Source organism: Rutidosis leptorrhynchoides, chromosome 1 (genome assembly GCF_046630445.1).
Source record: "Rutidosis leptorrhynchoides isolate AG116_Rl617_1_P2 chromosome 1, CSIRO_AGI_Rlap_v1, whole genome shotgun sequence".
In the NCBI taxonomy this organism is placed as follows: Eukaryota; Viridiplantae; Streptophyta; class Magnoliopsida; order Asterales; family Asteraceae; genus Rutidosis; species Rutidosis leptorrhynchoides.
Window position 1 is genome coordinate 384,236,575 of NC_092333.1, and position 19,833 is coordinate 384,256,407.

Here is a 19,833-nt window from a genome sequence, read left to right on the forward strand (position 1 = left end):
GCTATGATTTCTATTTTTGTCAAGCAAAAATCGAAGCCAAAAACTCCTTGTTATACAGCTACGGTACGTTTCTATTGAAGATGATAAATAATCTATAATATACAAGGGATGGAGAGAAGAAGATTTAACACGATATGCATGTGAGTCGAATTATTTAAGGTGACAAGAAGGGTTCAATTATAATTGTAATCACAGTTTAAAGTTTTATCAATTGTGAATGTATTCAAGATTTCTATATAATACACTATCAATCATTGAGACAAAAGTGGTGCAAGTAGGACAATTCACCAAATGGCTGACACTTTCTATCCCTTTTGATTTAATAATTTAACTACATAAGGCCAAGTTGATGTTTAAACAAATAATGAAAAAAAACAAGATTGTCGTGAAGCACGTGGAGCTAAACAAAAAGTAGATCAACTTGTGAAAGAAGCACTTTAGTAGTTAGGTACTAGTGGGTCAATTACAAGTAGGATTAGACACAAAGTAGCCGACCCATTTTGTAAAGTGACGAGTGGAAATGAATTTTATACTGTTATCGTGAATTCGCATGATGATGATGATAGCTTGCGATAATATGATGATGATATAGTTTAATGATGGCGAATTAGGGTGATGAATTATGTATAAATAAGATGATAATAAAATAAATAAGATGATGTTAGATTATGATGAAGATTTTGAATGATGATGATTACGGATAGGAAATGGAAAGGTGATGAGGTTGATGCGATAGAGATGATAATATAGTTGTTGTTGGTGTCCCCGGTCGAACCCCAGTAACCACAAACCAATCGTCCAATCTATTTAAAACAGGTATTGGGCTTAAGATTGAAGAAGACTTCTTATAGTGTTAAATAATTAAAATTATTGGACTTAGCCTGTTGGGCCTGTGTAAGTCCAAGAAGGAGAAGGTGGTAACAGAAAAAAGAATATAAAAGAAATTAAGATCCTAGTTAAATCAGAATTGTATGGACAGAAGGATGGTTTGACGTGTTTTGGTTTAATCAAGAGGTTGCAGGTTCGATCCCTGGCTGTGATATTTTTATTTTTTTATAGAAAAAGAAGGTGAAGAACTAGGGAAAAAATAGAATCTTATGGGTTAAATAAAATTAAGTAAGACTATACAGCAGAAAAGCGTGATAGAGCAAATGGTTAAGGATGTTATCGGGTTAGCGGGAGGTCGCGAGTTCAAACCCGGACTTGGGCATTCTTGTTATTTTAAAGGCTACTTTTTGCGAGGTAGTTTTCTTATCATTATCATTAGTATTAATATTATTATTATTATTATTAGTATCATCTTTACTAAAAACTATCATGGTTATTGAAAGTATCATTTTTATTATTATTATTATCATTATTAGAAAAATTACCATTTTTATCAAAATTATTATTATTATTATCATTATTATTATTTTAGCATTAATATCATTATTTTTATATTATTATTATTATTATTCTTATTATTATTATTATTATTATTATGATTGTTATTATTATTGTTATTAATACTAGTATCAATATTACTATCATAATAACTATTATTATTATTATTATTATTGTAAAATAAAACAACTTTTTTATTATTATTATTACCAATATTATTTTATCAAATAATTATTAGTTATATAAAAAAAAACTATATTTACTACATATAACATAACTATACTTTCATAATAAATATTAATAAATGTAATTAATTAGATTATTAAGGAAACACATAATTAACATAACAATTTTATCACTAATAATAATATATGTAAATTGTAGAATTACATGTGTTAATATACATACTTGATATAGGTTCGTGAATCTGAGGCCAACCCTGCATTGTTCAGTTCCGTCATATGAATATCATTACTACAAAATATCGTATTGTGAGTTCATTTGATTCCCTTTTACTCTTTACATTTTTGGGACTGAGAATACATGCGCTGTTTTTACAACTACTTTATTAAATGCTTTTGAAATATATTTTGAACTGCGAATACATGAAATGGTTTTGTAAATGTTTGACGAGGTAGACACAAGCAAAACATTCCACGAATAAATTATTATGGAGACAGAAGTTCTGCGGATTATTATTGAATTATGTGGACATGATAATTGCCACCATTGAATTATGTGGACATGATAATTGCCACCATTGAATTATGTGGACATGATAATTGCCACCAGTTGATGTGAATGTTATATATCGAGAGAATGATTTTATACACAGGTTATGTGTATGTTATTTTTGTGCACAAGATATGTGTACGGTTACTATGATTTATGAAAATGGTTTCGTACACGAGAAAGATGTACTGTATTTAAAAGATATAGCATGTACATTACAGGTGGGTATAGGATTCGGGCCCATTTGTACCATGCAGGATTTAAATTTTGTGGTCTATCAAAATGATGAATTTTATTGTTTTAAGATAAACCTATGAACTCACCAACCTTTTGGTTGACACTTTAAAGCATGTTTATTCTCAGGTATGAAAGAAATCTTCCGCTGTACATTTGCTCATATTACATGGAGTCGTTCATGGCATATAGAGGTCAGAACCTCGCAATGGGACCAACTGTTGAAGACTTCATCCAGATGGATTAGGATGGGTCATCACAGGTGGTATCAGAGCGGTGGTCTTAGCGAACCAGGTCTGCATTAGTGTGTATAACTGATAAGTCGTTAGGATGCATTAGTGAGTCTGGACTTCGACCGTGTCTGCATGTCAAAAGTTTTGCTTATCATTTCGTGTCGAAAATTACTTGTTTATCATCCTTAAAGTCTAGACACGTCTTACTGCCGCTATTGCATAGATAGTGTATAGATAAATTCATATCTTAGCATATATGTTGTTGTTACTTTGCCTGACAGCTTCCGTAGATTCTTTCCGTAACTTATGGGATTTTAGTATTATATATGCATATGTAAATTATGTATTGCAAGGTACTAATCTACATCCTATAATCTATTTCTTATCGAAAATTCTTCATCTGATTGTACGGGATGAATCCTTCAACCAGTTCGAGTCCCTCGAATTCCGATAGCTATTCCGATAGTTATTCCGATAGCTATTCAGACGTGGACGTTCACCTAAGCTCTGAAAGTAGCGTCACCAGAATGAATCAACCAACCAACCATCCCCAATTCATATGATGAGTTCGTAGTCGACTTAATTAATGGAGACGAGAAGAAGGCAATCCTTTCCATCAACCAAATTCACCTCTTGGTGAAGAACCTGAAGCACATACCGACGAACCACACCGAAACACCATTTTCACCCTCATTTCCCGAATATCTCACCACGATTATATTCTATCTAAAATTCTAAACCTTATTCATCCATTCGTTCCGACCGACAATCATCCCGGAGTAATACAAGAAGTCAGCGAACTTCGCGCCCGAGTTATAGTCTTGGAAAAATATGGTGCAAAATTTACCAGCTTCAGCAACATCACTGGCACCAACAGTACCACCAACATCAATACTAGTACCACCAATAACCCAAGTTTCAACATCACACCCCTCAACATCTCATTATGTACCCCGAGCATAATCATCATTCTACGTATCATTTTACATCATTTATCTTCGTTCGACATGGCGATTATGAAATCTCTAATGTTTTAGAGATTATATATATTCTAGTTCTAACGGTAAACCAAATGAGTTTAATATCATATTAACTCAATGAATCCATGATTACATCTGAAGAAAATATATATGTATATATGTTTTCATAAAGATTGTAATTAAAAATTCTTTCATACAAAGTGTTAATCGTGAAAATATTTTAACGGGTAGGTAATACCCGAGGAATATTCAGATTTCAAATTAATAAATTACACTGTACATTCTTCGAAGCTGATTCAACGGTCGTTTACTACCCTACTTACATCCACCAATATGTGTATTCGTTCACCGCAGAATAACCATTTTTATTCAAATTCATATTTGGATTTTGATTTATCATAATCCAACAAGTGGCATAATGAAGAAAACATTGGACAAAATAAAATTTGTTAGAAATAAACAAATTAACTATGAGAAATTTTGTTAAGAATCCACGCTAACTGTTTCCAGCTAACTGTTCCTAGCTAACTGATTACATTTTATTTATCGCAGTTTATTTATCGTAATTTAATTATCGCAATTTTATTTATCGTCATTTAATTTCTGTTATTTACTTTACGCACTTTATTTATCGTCATTTAAATTCTGTTATTTATTTTACGCACTTTAAATGTCGGGACACGTATACAAGGTTTTGACATATCATATTGACTCATCTATATATATTATTTGGAATAACCATAGACACTCTATATGCAGTAATGCGAGAGTTAGCTATACAGGGTTGAGGTTGATTCTACAATAATATATATAGTTTGAGTTGTGATCGAGTCTGAGACATGTACACGGGTCATGATACGTATTAATTAATTCGAATATTATATAGTAAACTATATATGAATTATTATTTGTACACTGCTAACTGTGGACTATCAACTGAGTACTATCAACATTGGACAATTAAAATGAATTAAAATATTGATTATAACATATAAAACTAAACAATTCTTCAGGTTTGTCACTTGATTTCATTCTAAACTTCATTAGTATCTTGACGATTACAATCTGCGTTCAAACCTTTCATGATTCTTGAAAACACCTCAATCGATAGGATGAATCATCCGCACTTCATCTACGGAAGAAAATATTTATGCATATAGTTATGCACCTAAGAAACTCTCGGCAATTGAGTAAAAGTTTAAAACGTAGCCGCGTCAGATCCTTTGGCATTTATTAGCAAAAATAACTTTGCGATCCCTTTTCAAAGTAGCCAATTTTGTCACAGCTCCAGCAGGTCAACTTCGACTTTTCATTCAAAGTAGCCTTACTATAAATACGGATATAAACGATTACCCTTTTGATACCGGAGAATTCATTTATATTCCACCATATTACCAGCAGACGTACCAGCAACCTCGTTGCTTCTTGGCTTAAATCTCTCTGACAAATCATTATATTTATTCATTGAAACCCTATCATATACTCATCCGCATCTTGTAACGAGAACTGCCATACCAATTACCGGGAATCAGCAATCAGTACTTTGAAAACTCACAACATATCTACATCAACAGTTATATGTATGACATTTATCTCTTAGAATTATGATCTCTCATTCTGAAATTCTGAAAAGCACTCAATCACAAATCAATACTCTGAATGTTGAAAAAGCTGAATGAAGCAGCAGAAACCATAAACAACCATAAACGCCCTTAATCATCGGAAGTTTGATGATAAAGAATAGTATTTTGGAAAAGCTTAGAAAAGTTAGAACTGGAAAACTGATTGAGCAAACTACGAAGGAGTCTTTGAACAAATCACAAGAACTAAGCTTGTACATTAAGAATCCTGATGATTCAGTTTCTGATGAAATCTTTAGCGAATACCTTACTTCTGACTCCAAACTCTTGCGGATAAATTTTCTTCACCACCCTTCGATATTAGAAATTCCAAGATATCATCGTATCTTTCATTATAAATATCCTCTATATTTCTGAAGATATTTTCATAACTATTCTTATCTAAAATCATTAATCTATTCGTGCTATCAGTGTTACATCATATAGAAACTGTTAGTTTCTATATTCTGTAAACTTTCGAGCTTAAAATATGAATGTTATTGAAGTAATGTTGTTAACCGGTGCATGAGTTAGTATAATATAATGACACTTGATCAACGTGATTATATTACAGTAAGTCATGATGAGTTTCTAAATGGAACATGATGAATCACAGATTATAACATCATCATGTGTCATGTTACATAACTCTTTCATTCTATTTAACTTCTGAACATATCAAGAAAATATGTTCTTGATAGTTCTATTCTCAGAGATTCTGGTAATTTGACAAATCAAATCGTGCTAATGCATTCTTTTCTACTTAAAATACTATAATCATTCGAAACTCTATATCTACGAATTCTGGACCATTATTCGCTTGACTTAAAGTCGGGAAAAGAAGACAAGAGCATGAAATTCTGATATATATAAGGGAAAATACAAAGCCCAACAACAACACCGAAATTACCAACCGTGGATATCAGTGCGTATAGTAATATAAAGACACGGGAGAATTATAAATACAATAATCACTAGAACATAGTAGAAATAAATAGATTCTTTCGGTGGGAGTTGGAAAAGAAGAACGATCATTGCGATAGTCAGAATGAGAACAAGGATTAGAACCGAATTAAGCATTATTATAATCTTTTGATATATGAACTGAGAAAGAAGGTATAGAAGTAATGAGAATAATAAAACGGAAGAAGTAAATTTATAATGGAAATATTCGACAGAACAATCGAGGCAGATGATCGCATTTAATATCAGAGATCTTAATTTCCTTATTCGCTGAAGAATCAAATCTTTTAGATTTCGAAGATTTCCTCTAAATCCCTTGAATTTCGGAATTCAAAAGTGACTACGTCAAAAGCTAAGGCGAATCTTTATTCTCTCATTTCATTTTTGTGATAACTTCATTCGTACTCTTCGAATAATCGAATTATTTTATCTTTATTACTCATTGGTAATAAAACGCTATTTATTAACTCATGTTCATCATGAAAACAATTCTATTGTTAGCCATGACCACATTACTCAAATTTCGGGACGAAATTTCTTTAACGGGTAGGTACTGTGACGACGCGGGAATTTCCGACTAAATTTAAACTTAATCTTGATATGAATTTGACACGATAAGCAAAGTCTGTAATGTTGAAATCTTAAAAACTTGGAACTGTGTTTAATATAATCATTTGACCTTTGACTATTCCCGACGATTCACGAACAACTGTTGTAAACAAGTATGAATATATAGATATGTATATAGAAATAAATATAAGTATATATGATATCTTGAATTAATAAATTACAATATAATCCTTTGAATTGAAAATGTAAAGTAAAATACAAAATGATTAAACTATTATTAAAATGAATCTAGATATATACATATATGACTTCTATACGTAATTAATATTATATATATGTTAAATATTCAAATATGATATTACAGAAAATAAGTATTAATACTAGTACTAATAATATTATAATATAAATACTAATATGAAACTTGATATATAAATTGATATATTTTTATTATTACTAATAATATTATTATCATTAATAATATAAATAGTTATTAAAATATTATGAATGTTATCATTAATCATTAATTATTATCATTTTTAAATATCATTATTATTAGTATTATTTTTAGTATTATAACTTATTATTATCATAAACTTGATTATTATTAATATTTTTATGTATTATTATTAATAATATTAATATTAATATTAATTATTAAATTCAATTAATTAAATATGTAATCTATATAAATCTGAATATCTGAATAAATTAAATTTAGTGGCACCACACAATCGTACTTTTGATCCTGTCTCTAATTCTATTTCAAATAAAATCGAATCTTATCACAGTGAATTACAAAATCTGTTAGAGATCCCTTTCAACTTTATTTATTTTTTTCTTCCTTCTGTACGATCGATTCCATTCTTGCTATAAAACAACCGTGATAATTTCTGGCTTGTCTCTTCAATTATTCGAGTATTACAAGCAATAATCAACCACTTGTATTCTATATAAACTTGCAACATTCGATTGTGTACAGTCACTTGTTTCTTCTTGTTCAAAACACATAAACTCAAGGATCCAAACACCACAACACAAACCCATTTGATTTGTTGTTGTTAACATTACCATCGATCAATAACAAGAGCCGAACCCAAACCTGGTACGTACTTACTCGAACGACTTATTGTTGTTGCTTGTAGTTTATGTTGTCAAACACCAAACAATCACCACAAAACCCCAAGATCATCACCACTTATGTAACCCACGATTGCTACTGTTCAAACCTTTCAATTTCTGTGCAACGATCAACCCAAAAACACATAAACCCATCACCATTAAATTTTAATTATTCCTGCGTGTTATTTCTGTTTCTGGCACGTACGAAAACAACCCACCTCATCACTATTTTAACTGCTGTGGTGTGTTTCTATTTTCTGCTTCGAACGCCACCAAACACCATCATCATCCGTCATTTTTTGCTGCAACAGTAACTGCTATGATTTCTATTTTTGTCAAGCGAAAACCGAAGCCAAAAACTCCTTGTTATACAGCTACGGTACGTTTCTGTTGAAGATGATAAATAATCTATAATATACAAGGGATGGAGAGAAGAAGATTGAACACGATATGCATGTGAGTCGAATTATTTAAGGTGACAAGAAGGGTTCAATTATAATTATAATCACAGTTTAAAGTTTTATCAATTGTGAATGTATTCAAGATTTCTATATAATACACTATCAATCATTGAGACAAAAGTGGTGCAAGTAGGACAATTCACCAAATGGCCGACACTTTCTATCCCTTTTGATTTAATAATTTAACTACATAAGGCCAAGTTGATGTTTAAACAAATAATGAAAAAAAACAAGATTGTCGTGAAGCATGTGGAGCTAAACAAAAAGTAGATCAACTTGTGAAAGAAGCACTTTAGTAGTTAGGTACTAGTAGGTCAATTACAAGTAGGATTAGACACAAAGTAGCCGACCCATTTTGTAAAGTGACGAGTGGAAATGAATTTTATACTGTTATCGTGAATTCGCATGATGATGATGATAGCTTACGATAATATGATGATGATATAGTTTAATGATGGCGAATTAGGGTGATGAATTATGTATAAATAAGATGATAATAAAATAAATAAGATGATGTTAGATTATGATGAAGATTTTGAATGATGATGATTACGGATAGGAAATGGAAAGGTGATGAGGTTGATGCGATAGAGATGATAATACAGTTGTTGTTGGTGTCCCCGGTCGAACCCCAGTAACCACAAACCAATCGTCCAATCTATTTAAAACAGGTATCGGGCTTAAGATTGAAGAAGACTTCTTATAGTGTTAAATAATTAAAATTATTGGACTTAGCTTGTTAGGCCTGTGTAAGTCCAAGAAGGAGAAGGTGGTAACAGAAAAACGAATATAAAAGAAATTAAGATCCTAGTTAAATCAGAATTGTATGGACAGAAGGATGGTTTGACGTGTTTTGGTTTAATCAAGAGGTTGCAGGTTCGATCCCTGGCTGTGATATTTTTTTTTATTGAAAAAGAAGGTGAAGAACTAGGGAAAAAATAGAATCTTATGGGTTAAATAAAATTAAGTAAGACTATACAGCAGAAAAGCATGATAGAGCAAATGGTTAAGGATGTTATCGGGTTAGCGGGAGGTCGCGAGTTCAAACCCGGACTTGGGCATTCTTGTTATTTTAAAGGCTACTTTTTGCGAGGTAGTTTTCTTATCATTATCATTATTATTAATATTATTATTATTATTATTAGTATCATCTTTACTAAAAACTATCATGGTTATTGAAAGTATCATTTTTATTATTATTATCATTATTAGAAAAATTATCATTTTTTATCAAAATTATTATTATTATTATCATTATTATTATTTTAGCATTAATATCATTATTTTTATATTATTATTATTATTATTATTATTATTATTATTATTATTATTATTATTATTATTATTATTATTATTATTATTATTATTATTATTATTATTATTATTATTATTATTATTATTATTATTATTATTGTTATTAATACTAGTATCAATATTACTATCATAATAACTATTATTATTATTATTATTATTATTATTGTAAAATAAAACAACTTTTTTATTATTATTATTAACAATATTATTTTATCAAATAATTATTAGTTATATAAAAAAAACTATATTTACTACATATAACATAACTATACTTTCATAATAAATATTAATAAATGTAATTAATTAGATTATTAAGGAAACACATAATTAACATAACAATTTTATCACTAATAATAATATATGTAAATTGTAGAATTACATGTGTTAATATACATACTTGATATAGGTTCATGAATCTGAGGCCAACCCTGCATTGTTCAGTTCCGTCATATGAATATCATTACTACAAAATATCGTATTGTGAGTTCATTTGATTCGCTTTTACTCTTTACATTTTTGGGACTGAGAATACATGCGCTGTTTTTACAACTACTTTATTAAATGCTTTTGAAATATATTTTGAACTGCGAATACATGAAATGCTTTTGTAAATGTTTGACGAGATAGACACAAGCGAAACATTCCTCGAATGAATTATTATGCAGACAGAAGTTCTGCGGATTATTATTGAATTATGTGGACATGATAATTGCCACCATTGAATTATGTGGACATGATAATTGCCACCATTGAATTATGTGGACATGATAATTGCCACCAGTTGATGTGAATGTTATATATCGAGAGAATGATTTTATACACAGGTTATGTGTATGTTATTTTTGTGCACAAGATATGTGTACGGTTACTATGATTTATGAAAATGGTTTCGTACACGAGAAAGATGTACTATATTTAAAAGATATAGCATGTACATTACAGGTGGGTATAGGATTCGGGCCCATTTGTACCATGCAGGATTTAAATTTTGTGGTCTATCAAAATGATGAATTTTATTGTTTTAAGATAAACCTATGAACTCACCAACCTTTTGGTTGACACTTTAAAGCATGTTTATTCTCAAGTATGAAAGAAATCTTCCGCTGTGCATTTGCTCATATTACATGGAGTCGTTCATGGCATATAGAGGTCAGAACCTCGCAATGGGACCAACTGTTGAAGACTTCATCCAGATGGATTAGGATGGGTCATCACACAAGAATATAATATAATATATATATATAATTATATAAAATTATATATATTATATTATATATTAAATTAAAACAGCCGCCCACATTTTAAAAACCAAATGTGCGCTAGAATAGCTGGCCATGCGATCGCATGGCCAGGAAGGGGAAGAAGCATGCGATCGCATGGCAGGGAATCTCAGGTCAGGTCCTATAAATTGCAACATTTTCAGCGAATGTAAAACACATCTTTTTCCTTTCTTTCCTCTGATCAAATTATATATATTTATATTTATAATTTTAAGTTTAATTTAAGATTAATAATAATTGGGTTATTTTAAGAAATGTTTTAAGGTTTTGTAAGTCGAAATTTTGTCCGTGTAACGCTACGCGATTAATAACCACTGTAAGCTATGTTCTTCCTTTTTAAATTAATGTCTCGTAACTAACTTATTATTATGCTTATTTGAGCCGAAGTAATCATGATATAAGACTAAATATTAAAATGGGGTTATTGGATTTTGTACCATCATTTGGGTTTGGACAAAAGACCGACACTTGTAGACATTGGACTATGACTATTAATAGATAGGGGGTATTGTCTAATTGAGCGACAACTCATTGGAACCTGTCGAACCTATTTTCAAATTAGTTAATCTAATAATTATTAAAATGATTATGTATGTCCTATTTAGTGACGTTTATACGACATCTTTTACGATCATTTAATTAATTATTTGGGTTGGGTAATTGATTATTCATTCTGATCAAGTGGGTAAATTAATATTAATATCTCATTAAAACAGGGGTGGATTACATACAAGGATAATTAGTGTAATTGTTAACAAAGTATTAAAACCTTGGATTACACGTAGTCGATAACCTGGTGTAATCATTAAACAAAGTATTAAAACCTTGTTACAGTTCGAATCCCTAATTAGTTGGAATATTTGACTTCGGGAATAAGGTTAATTTGACGAGCATTTTATAATTATGACCGATGGACTATTATGGACAAAAACCAGATAGGTATCAAATAAACCAGGACAAATGACAATTAACCCGGGTAACAATTAATTAAAATTAAAATGTCAAACATCATGATTACGGAAATTTAAATAAGCATAATACTTTTATTTCATATTTCATCATACCTTTATTTACTGTCATTTTAATTACTGCAATTTACTTTATCGCAATCTAAATTCTGTCATTTATATTTTCATCATTTATCTTTATGCTTTATTTAAAATCGACAAACCGGTCATTAAACGGTAAAACCACCCTTTTATAATAATAATAATACTATTATATTACTAATATATATATATATATATATATATATATATATATATATATATATATATATATATATATATATATATATATATATATATATATATATATATATATATATATATATATATACAAATATAATTGTTTAAAAATATAGTGTACGCAATAAGCCGTCTCCCTGTGGAACGAACCAGACTTACTAAAAACTACACTACTCTACGATTAGGTACACTGCCTATAGTGTTGTAGCAAGGTTTAGATATATTCCATTCAATAAATAAATAATTAAAACTTGTGTAATTTGTATCGTATTTCGTAATAAAAATAATAGTATTTCGTACTACACCTCGCACACATCAAGTTTTTGGCGCCGCTGCCGGGGACCCGGCGAAAACGCTATATTTTTTCGCTATATTTCTTATTCTCTGATTTTGTATAAATATTTTTATTTTTAGAATTTTAAAGTTTTTTTATATAAATACTTTATATAATTTAAAAAAAAGAAAAGAAACTGGGCTGAACTTGAATTAAATCCCAATGCTTTCTGGATTTACAGGCCATGCGACCGCATGGCAATATAACATTATACTCATGCGATCACATGAGTGGATCTGACACGCTAGAATCCTGCATTTAATACGGAACTAGGGTTAATTATAATTATTATTTATTATATTATTTAGGGTTTTAATTGTTTAATATTTTAGTTTTTAGTTTTTAGTTTTAATATTCTTAAGTTTATTATATTAAATACTTTTATAAATAATAATATAAAAATAATATTATTTTTATAAAAAAATTGTATTTTTATAACTTTGGTTCCTTTTTATATTTATATCGTTTTTATCGTTTAATTCTTAAATTGTATATTTTTCGTTCGTATTTAGTTTAAACTTAGTTTTTGCCGTAGTATTTTATATTTTTAGATTTTTAGGCATTGCCGTAAAATCCCTTAAGTGCTTTTTCATTAGATTAAGATTTAGGTACTTTAGAATTTTACGACGTTGCTTATCGCTTTAATTTTAAATAAATTTTAGTGCCTTTTTAAGTTATTGCTGTTTTGGATATAGAATTCCTTTTAAGCTTTAATACCTTTAGGCGCAACTTTTTAGTCTTAAGTTTTTAAACTTTTAAGTTTAGACGCTTTTCTTTCTTATTATTGTTTTTCGACTTTTTATTTTTCGACGTTTTTCGACGCGCTTTTCTTTTTCATTTCGACTCTCTAGTTTTTAGGACATAGATTATATCTTCTTCAAAATTTCGATGAAAAATTATTTTAAGCGGTTAAATCAATAGACATCCAAATTTTCTGATTCGTAGTAATAGTTGGATTTGTTAGTGGCGAGTTGTGGATTTCCGATTTAAAGGGTCCTGGCTACCTTCTGCATCTATTGGCTATTCGAAACGTGGGCAAAATCAGAAAAGTCTATTAATTTGATAGCTTATATAATTTTTATCTTTTATAACTAATAGGATATTCAGTGAATGCACCGAGCAAAACGTTCACCACCTTTCATACGTTCACCACCTGTAACTCGATCAAAACATCTAGCCAACATTGTCGCCGTTGATGTTTCTTTAGAATCATCATCTAGACGACCAAGTACTCCAATTCAAATTTTCGATAATCCATTTTTTGAACTCGACCTCACAATTGAGAATCCGGAGGATATTCAGGGACAATTCAGAGATCAGGAACCACTAATCATTCCTCCTAAACCATAAATCACTCATCCAGAGATTGTCGAGGAAGAAACCATTAAGTCAGAATCCTCTAGTGATTCAGATTCAACAAATTCAATTATGGAAAATCTGGAACCTCTAAGTATGGAAGACCGAATGAGGGCTACACGCATGGGACAAGGTCACGCCATTATTAAGCCAGACTTTAATGCGCCAGATTATGAAATCAAAGGACAAATCCTATACATGGTAACTAATCAATGCCAATATAGTGGTACACCAAAAGAAGATCCAAACGAACATCTTCGAACCTTTAATAGGATCTGTACTCTATTCAAAATAAGAGAAGTTGAGGATGAACAGATATATCTCATGTTATTTCCCTGGACTCTAAAGGGAGAAGCCAAAGATTGGTTAGAATCGTTACCTGAAGGGGCGATTGATACATGAGATGTTTTAGTTGAAAATTTTCTTAAACAATTCTTTCCGGCATCTAAAGCTGTGAGACTTCAAGGAGAAATTGTTACGTTCACGCAAAAGCCAAATGAAACTTTATATGAAGCGTGGACAAGATTCAGAAAGTTGTTAAAAGGATGTCCTCAACACGGTTTAGATACTTATCAAATAGTACAAATATTATTCCAAGGATGCGACATTACTACACGAAAAGACATCGACATAGCAGCTGGTGGTTCCATTATGAAGAAAACCGCAACTGAAGCTTACAAAATCATTGATAACACAGCCTCCCACTCTCATGAGTGGCATCAGGAAAAAGATATTTTTTGTTCATCTATAGCGGCTAGATCCGATTCTAGCCATGACTTTCATTCCGTTTTCGCAAAAATAGATGCTTTCGAGAGACGAATGGAAAAGATGAATAAAGATATTCACGCAATACGAATCAGTTGTGAGCAATGTGGTGTACCACACTTAACGAAAGATTGTAACATTGAACAAACAATGGAACAACGAGAGAATGTTTCCTACATAAACCAAAGGCCGGGAAATAATTAAATCAAAGCATTCTTTACAATCCAAATGCACCCAAGAATAACTCGTATAACCAACAAGGTTCGAATAACCAACCAACTCAAAACAACACTTTCAATCAACAAAGACCTAGCTTGTATAAACCACCACAACAAACCGAAGAGAAAAAGCCAAATCTGGAAGAAATGATGGCAAAGATAATGGAATCTCAAACACAATTTATAACATCTCAAACCCAAACAAATGAGAGGTTTGATCAGTCACTAAGAACTCAACAAGCTTCCATTTTGAATCTAGAAAAACATGTAGGTATTCTTGCTAGCATGATAAGTGATAGGGAACAAGGAAAGCTACCGAGTGATACTGAAGTAAATCCTCAGAATGAGAATGTTAATATGGTGTCAACAAATTTTGAAAAACCAGCTCCAGAAGATGGGAATGTTTTCGATGTTAGTAACAATGAAGAAGTTACACCACCACCACCACCCGAGTATGTAAAGCCAGTGGTGACACCATACAGACTACCCATCCCGTTTCCAAGAAAAGGAGTTGAGTATGAGCAAGTTGTAGTGACCCGAACTTTTCCATGTTTATATATATTAATTGAGATTGATATTTACATGACTAAATTTTTCCAACGTGTTAAGCAATCAAACTTGTTAAGACTTGATTAAATGAAATAAGTTTCATATAGACAATTGATCACCCAAGTTGACCGGCGATTCACGAACGTTACAATTGGTATATATAGACATATATATATATATGGTTGACATGAGATTATGATGAGTAAGTATCTCACTAAGTATATTAACAATGTGTGATATACATAAGAAATGAGATTACTAAGTTAAGAAACTCGAAATGATATATATAACGATTATCGTTATGATAACGTCTACTAAATACATATGTATCATATTAAGATATTGATACACTTTATTTAACATGATAAAATGATATTTAAATATATCATTAAGTGTGTTAACAATGAACTACATATGTAAAAACAAGACTACTAACTTAATGATTTCGAAACGAGACATATATGTAATGATTATCATTGTAACGACATTTAAATGTATATATATCATATTAAGATATATTAATATATCATAATATCATGATAATATAATAATTTAACATCTCATTAGATATAATAAACATTGGGTTAACAACGTTTAACAAGATCGTTAACTTAAAGGTTTCAAATCAACATTTACATGTAACGACTAACGATGACTTAACGACTCAGTTAAAATGTATATACATGTAGTGTTTTAATATGTATTCATACACTTTTGAAAGACTTAAATACACTTATCAAAATACTTCTACTTAACAAAAATGCTTACAATTACATCCTCGTTCAGTTTCATCAATAATTCTACTCGTATGCACCTGTATTCGTACTCGTAAAATACACAGCTTTTAGATGTATGTACTATTGGTATATTGATAATACTAAAAACGAACATATATTTCATAGCATTATTCCTCAAGAAAGACAAGCTTCTAGTTGCAATTGTTCTATTTACAAGTGATATTCGTTTAAATAATAAAAGGTGAAGACAAAAGACAGATTCGACGAATTGAAGACGCAAACGACCAAAAAGCTCAAAAGTATAAAATACAATCAAAGAGGTTCCAATTATTGATAAGAAACGTCTCGAAATTACAAGAGTACAAGATTCAAAACGCAAAGTACAAGATATTAAATTGCACGCAAGGACGTTCGAAAATCCGGAACCGGGACCAGAGTAAACTCTCAACGCTCGACGCAACGGACTAAAAATTACAAGTTAACTATGTATATAAATATAATATAATATATAATTAATTCTTAAAATTAATATATATATTATAATATATTTATAAAACGTAGGCAAATTAAAAGACAAACCTTTGTGAGCTGGAATTACGAACTCCGCGAGTTGCGGAGTATGGAGGCCAAAAATGCCGCGACTCGCGGAGCAGCCAAATACGAAAATCCCTATAAAACCTAACGAATTCTGATCATTTTTATCATCAATATATATCCATCCATCTATCTATACGTAATATTTATATTTATAATTTATATTTTAATTTTAATTTTAATTTTAATCCTAATAATAAGGGTATGTTAGCGAATATTTTAAGGGTGTAAGTTGAAATTCTGTCCGTGTAACGCTACGCTATTTTTAATCATTGTAACTTATGTTCAACCTTTTTAATTTAATGTCTCGTAGCTAAGTTATTATTATGCTTATTTAAAATGAAGTAATCATGATGTTGGACTAATTACTAAAATTGGGTAATTGGGCTTTGTACCATAATTGGGGTTTGGACAAAAGAACGACACTTGTGGAAATTAGACTATGGGCTATTAATGGGCTTTATATTTGTTTAACTAAATGATAGTTTGTTAATTTTAATATAAAGATTTACAATTGGACGTCCCTATAAATAACCATATACACTCGATCGGACACGATGGGCGGGATATTTATATGTACGAATAATCGTTCATTTAACCGGACACGGGAATGGATTAATAGCCACTAGAATTATTAAAACAGGGGTGAAATTATGTACAAGGACACTTGGAATAATTGTTAACAAAGTATTAAAACCTTGAGTTACACTCAGTCGACATCCTGGTGTAATTATTAAACAAAGTATTAAAATCTTGTTACAGTTTAAGTCCCCAATTAGTTGGAATATTTAACTTCTGGTATAAGGATAATTTGACGAGGACACTCGCACTTTATATTTATGACTGATGGACTGTTATGGACAAAAACTAGACGGACATATTAAATAATCCAGGACAAAGGACAATTAACCCATGGGCATAAAACTAAAATCAACACGTCAAACATCATGATTACGGAAGTTTAAATAAGCATAATTCTTTTATTTCATATTTAATTTCTTTTATTTTATATTTAATTTCACTTCTAATTATAACACTTTTATTTATTGTTATTGTATTTAATTGCACTTTTAATTATCGTACTTTTTAATTATCGCAAGTTTATTTTATCGCACTTTTATTTATCGCAATTTCATTATCGTTATTTACTTTACTCTTTAAATTAAGTCTTTTATTTATTTAATATTTTACATTTTGTTTTAACTGCGACTAAAGTTTTAAAATCGACAAACCGGCCATTAAACGGTAAAAACCCCCCTTTATAATAATAATATTACTTATATATATATATATATATATATATATATATATATATATATATATATATATATATATATATATATATATATATATATATATATATATATATATATATATATATATAAAAGTAAAACTAATATAGCGTTAAGCTTTGTTTAAAGATTTTCCCTGTGGAACGAACCGGACTTACTAAAAACTACACTACTGTACGATTAGGTACACTGCCTATAAGTGTTGTAGCAAGGTTTAAGTATATCCATTCTATAAATAAATAAATATCTTGTGTAAAATTGTATCGTATTTAATAGTATTTCCCTATTAAATATAAAGCTATTTTATATACACCTCGCACGACATCAAGTATATATTTTTGGCGCCGCTGCCGGGGAAAATCTAGCTTAAAAGCCGGAAGCGTAACGCTAAATTTTTTAAAAAAAAAAGATTTTTATTTTTAGTTTACTTTTATTAAAATTCACTTTTGTAAAAATACGTTTTTAATTATTCGAAAATATAAAAAGAAAACAAAAATTTATATATATTTTTTTAAGATTTTGTTAAATATTTAAGTTTTATAAAGTTTCTTTATTTTTATTTTATAAAAATATAAGTTTTATTTAAATATTTTTATTTAAAACAAAAAAAATTTAATATATATATAAATCTATTTTTAAGATATTTTTAAAATTATAAAGTAGTTCTATTTTTATTTTAGTTTTTAAATATAAGTTTTTATTATATAAATATTTTTATTTAAACAGAAAATATAAAACAGAATATAAAAAAAAAACGCGTCGAATTTTAATCAACCTGTCATCTGAAAATTGGAACCCCGCGACTCGCGGAGTTTGCAGCTTCGAATACCGCGACTCGCGGAGACACTCTGACACGCCGACAGAAACCCTAATCAGGCATTAAATACGGGGTAATTATTAATTATTATTATTATTAACCCTAATTACTTATTATTATTATAATTAGTTTTAAGTTTTTTTTATTTAATTTATATATTTAGTTAAATTAGTTTAATTAATGTAAAATTACTAGTTTTAATAAATAAATAATATAAAAATAATATTTTTATAAAAATTGTACTTTTTACAACTTTTTGTATATTTTTATATTTTCTCCCTTTTTAATTATTTTAGCGTAATATTTGTATTTTTCGTTAATTTTTAGTTTTAAACTAGGTTATTGCCATAATTATTTTTTTTTACTTCTAGATTTTTAGGCTTTGCCGTAATATCCCTTTAGTGCCTTTGCTTTAGACTAAGATTTAGGTACTTTATAATTTTGCGACGCCTTTTTAAGTTTTAGTACCCTTTTAAGTTATTTCCATTTAGGATATAGTTTTACTTGTAAGCTTTAATATTTTTAGACACCTTTTACCTACGTATCAATTATCATTTCAATTAGTAACCTCAATTTGCGATTATAATTTTAAGTTAGTGATAGTAATAAGGTTGGGTTAGTCGAGTATTTTTAAGTTCTATAAGTCACTCTTTTTCTTTCTTATTTTTATTTTTCGACCTTTTTTCAACGCACTCTTTTTCTTTCTTATTTCTCGCTATTCTAGTTTTTAGGACATAGATTTTTATTCTACTTCTTATCTAAATTTCTTAAAATTACGAAAATTTATTTTAAGTGGTTAAATTGATATACATCAAAATTTTCTGGTTCGTAGTAATAGTTGGATTTGTACGTGGACCGGGTTATTGGAGCCAAACATTCCTCAATTATATTGAGACCAAACGAATCCTGCCCCTCTGCTGCATCTTTTGGCTATTCGAAACGTGGGCAAAATCAGAAAAGTCTATTAATTGGATAACTTATATAATTTTTCTTTCCTTTTTAAAAACTAATAGGATATTCAGTGAATGCATCG

The 19,833-nt window shown here is 29.5% G+C and overlaps 1 non-coding gene across 1 annotated transcript; it reads right to left on the minus strand.

Annotated features, from left to right (window-relative positions):
* Positions 1 to 14,284: 14,284 nt before the first annotated feature.
* Positions 14,285 to 14,391, minus strand: LOC139886879 (small nucleolar RNA R71). The gene has a single exon (XR_011772740.1). It is a non-coding gene; the product is annotated as a small nucleolar RNA R71 (small nucleolar RNA).
* Between the last annotated feature and the right edge of the window lie 5,442 nt (positions 14,392 to 19,833).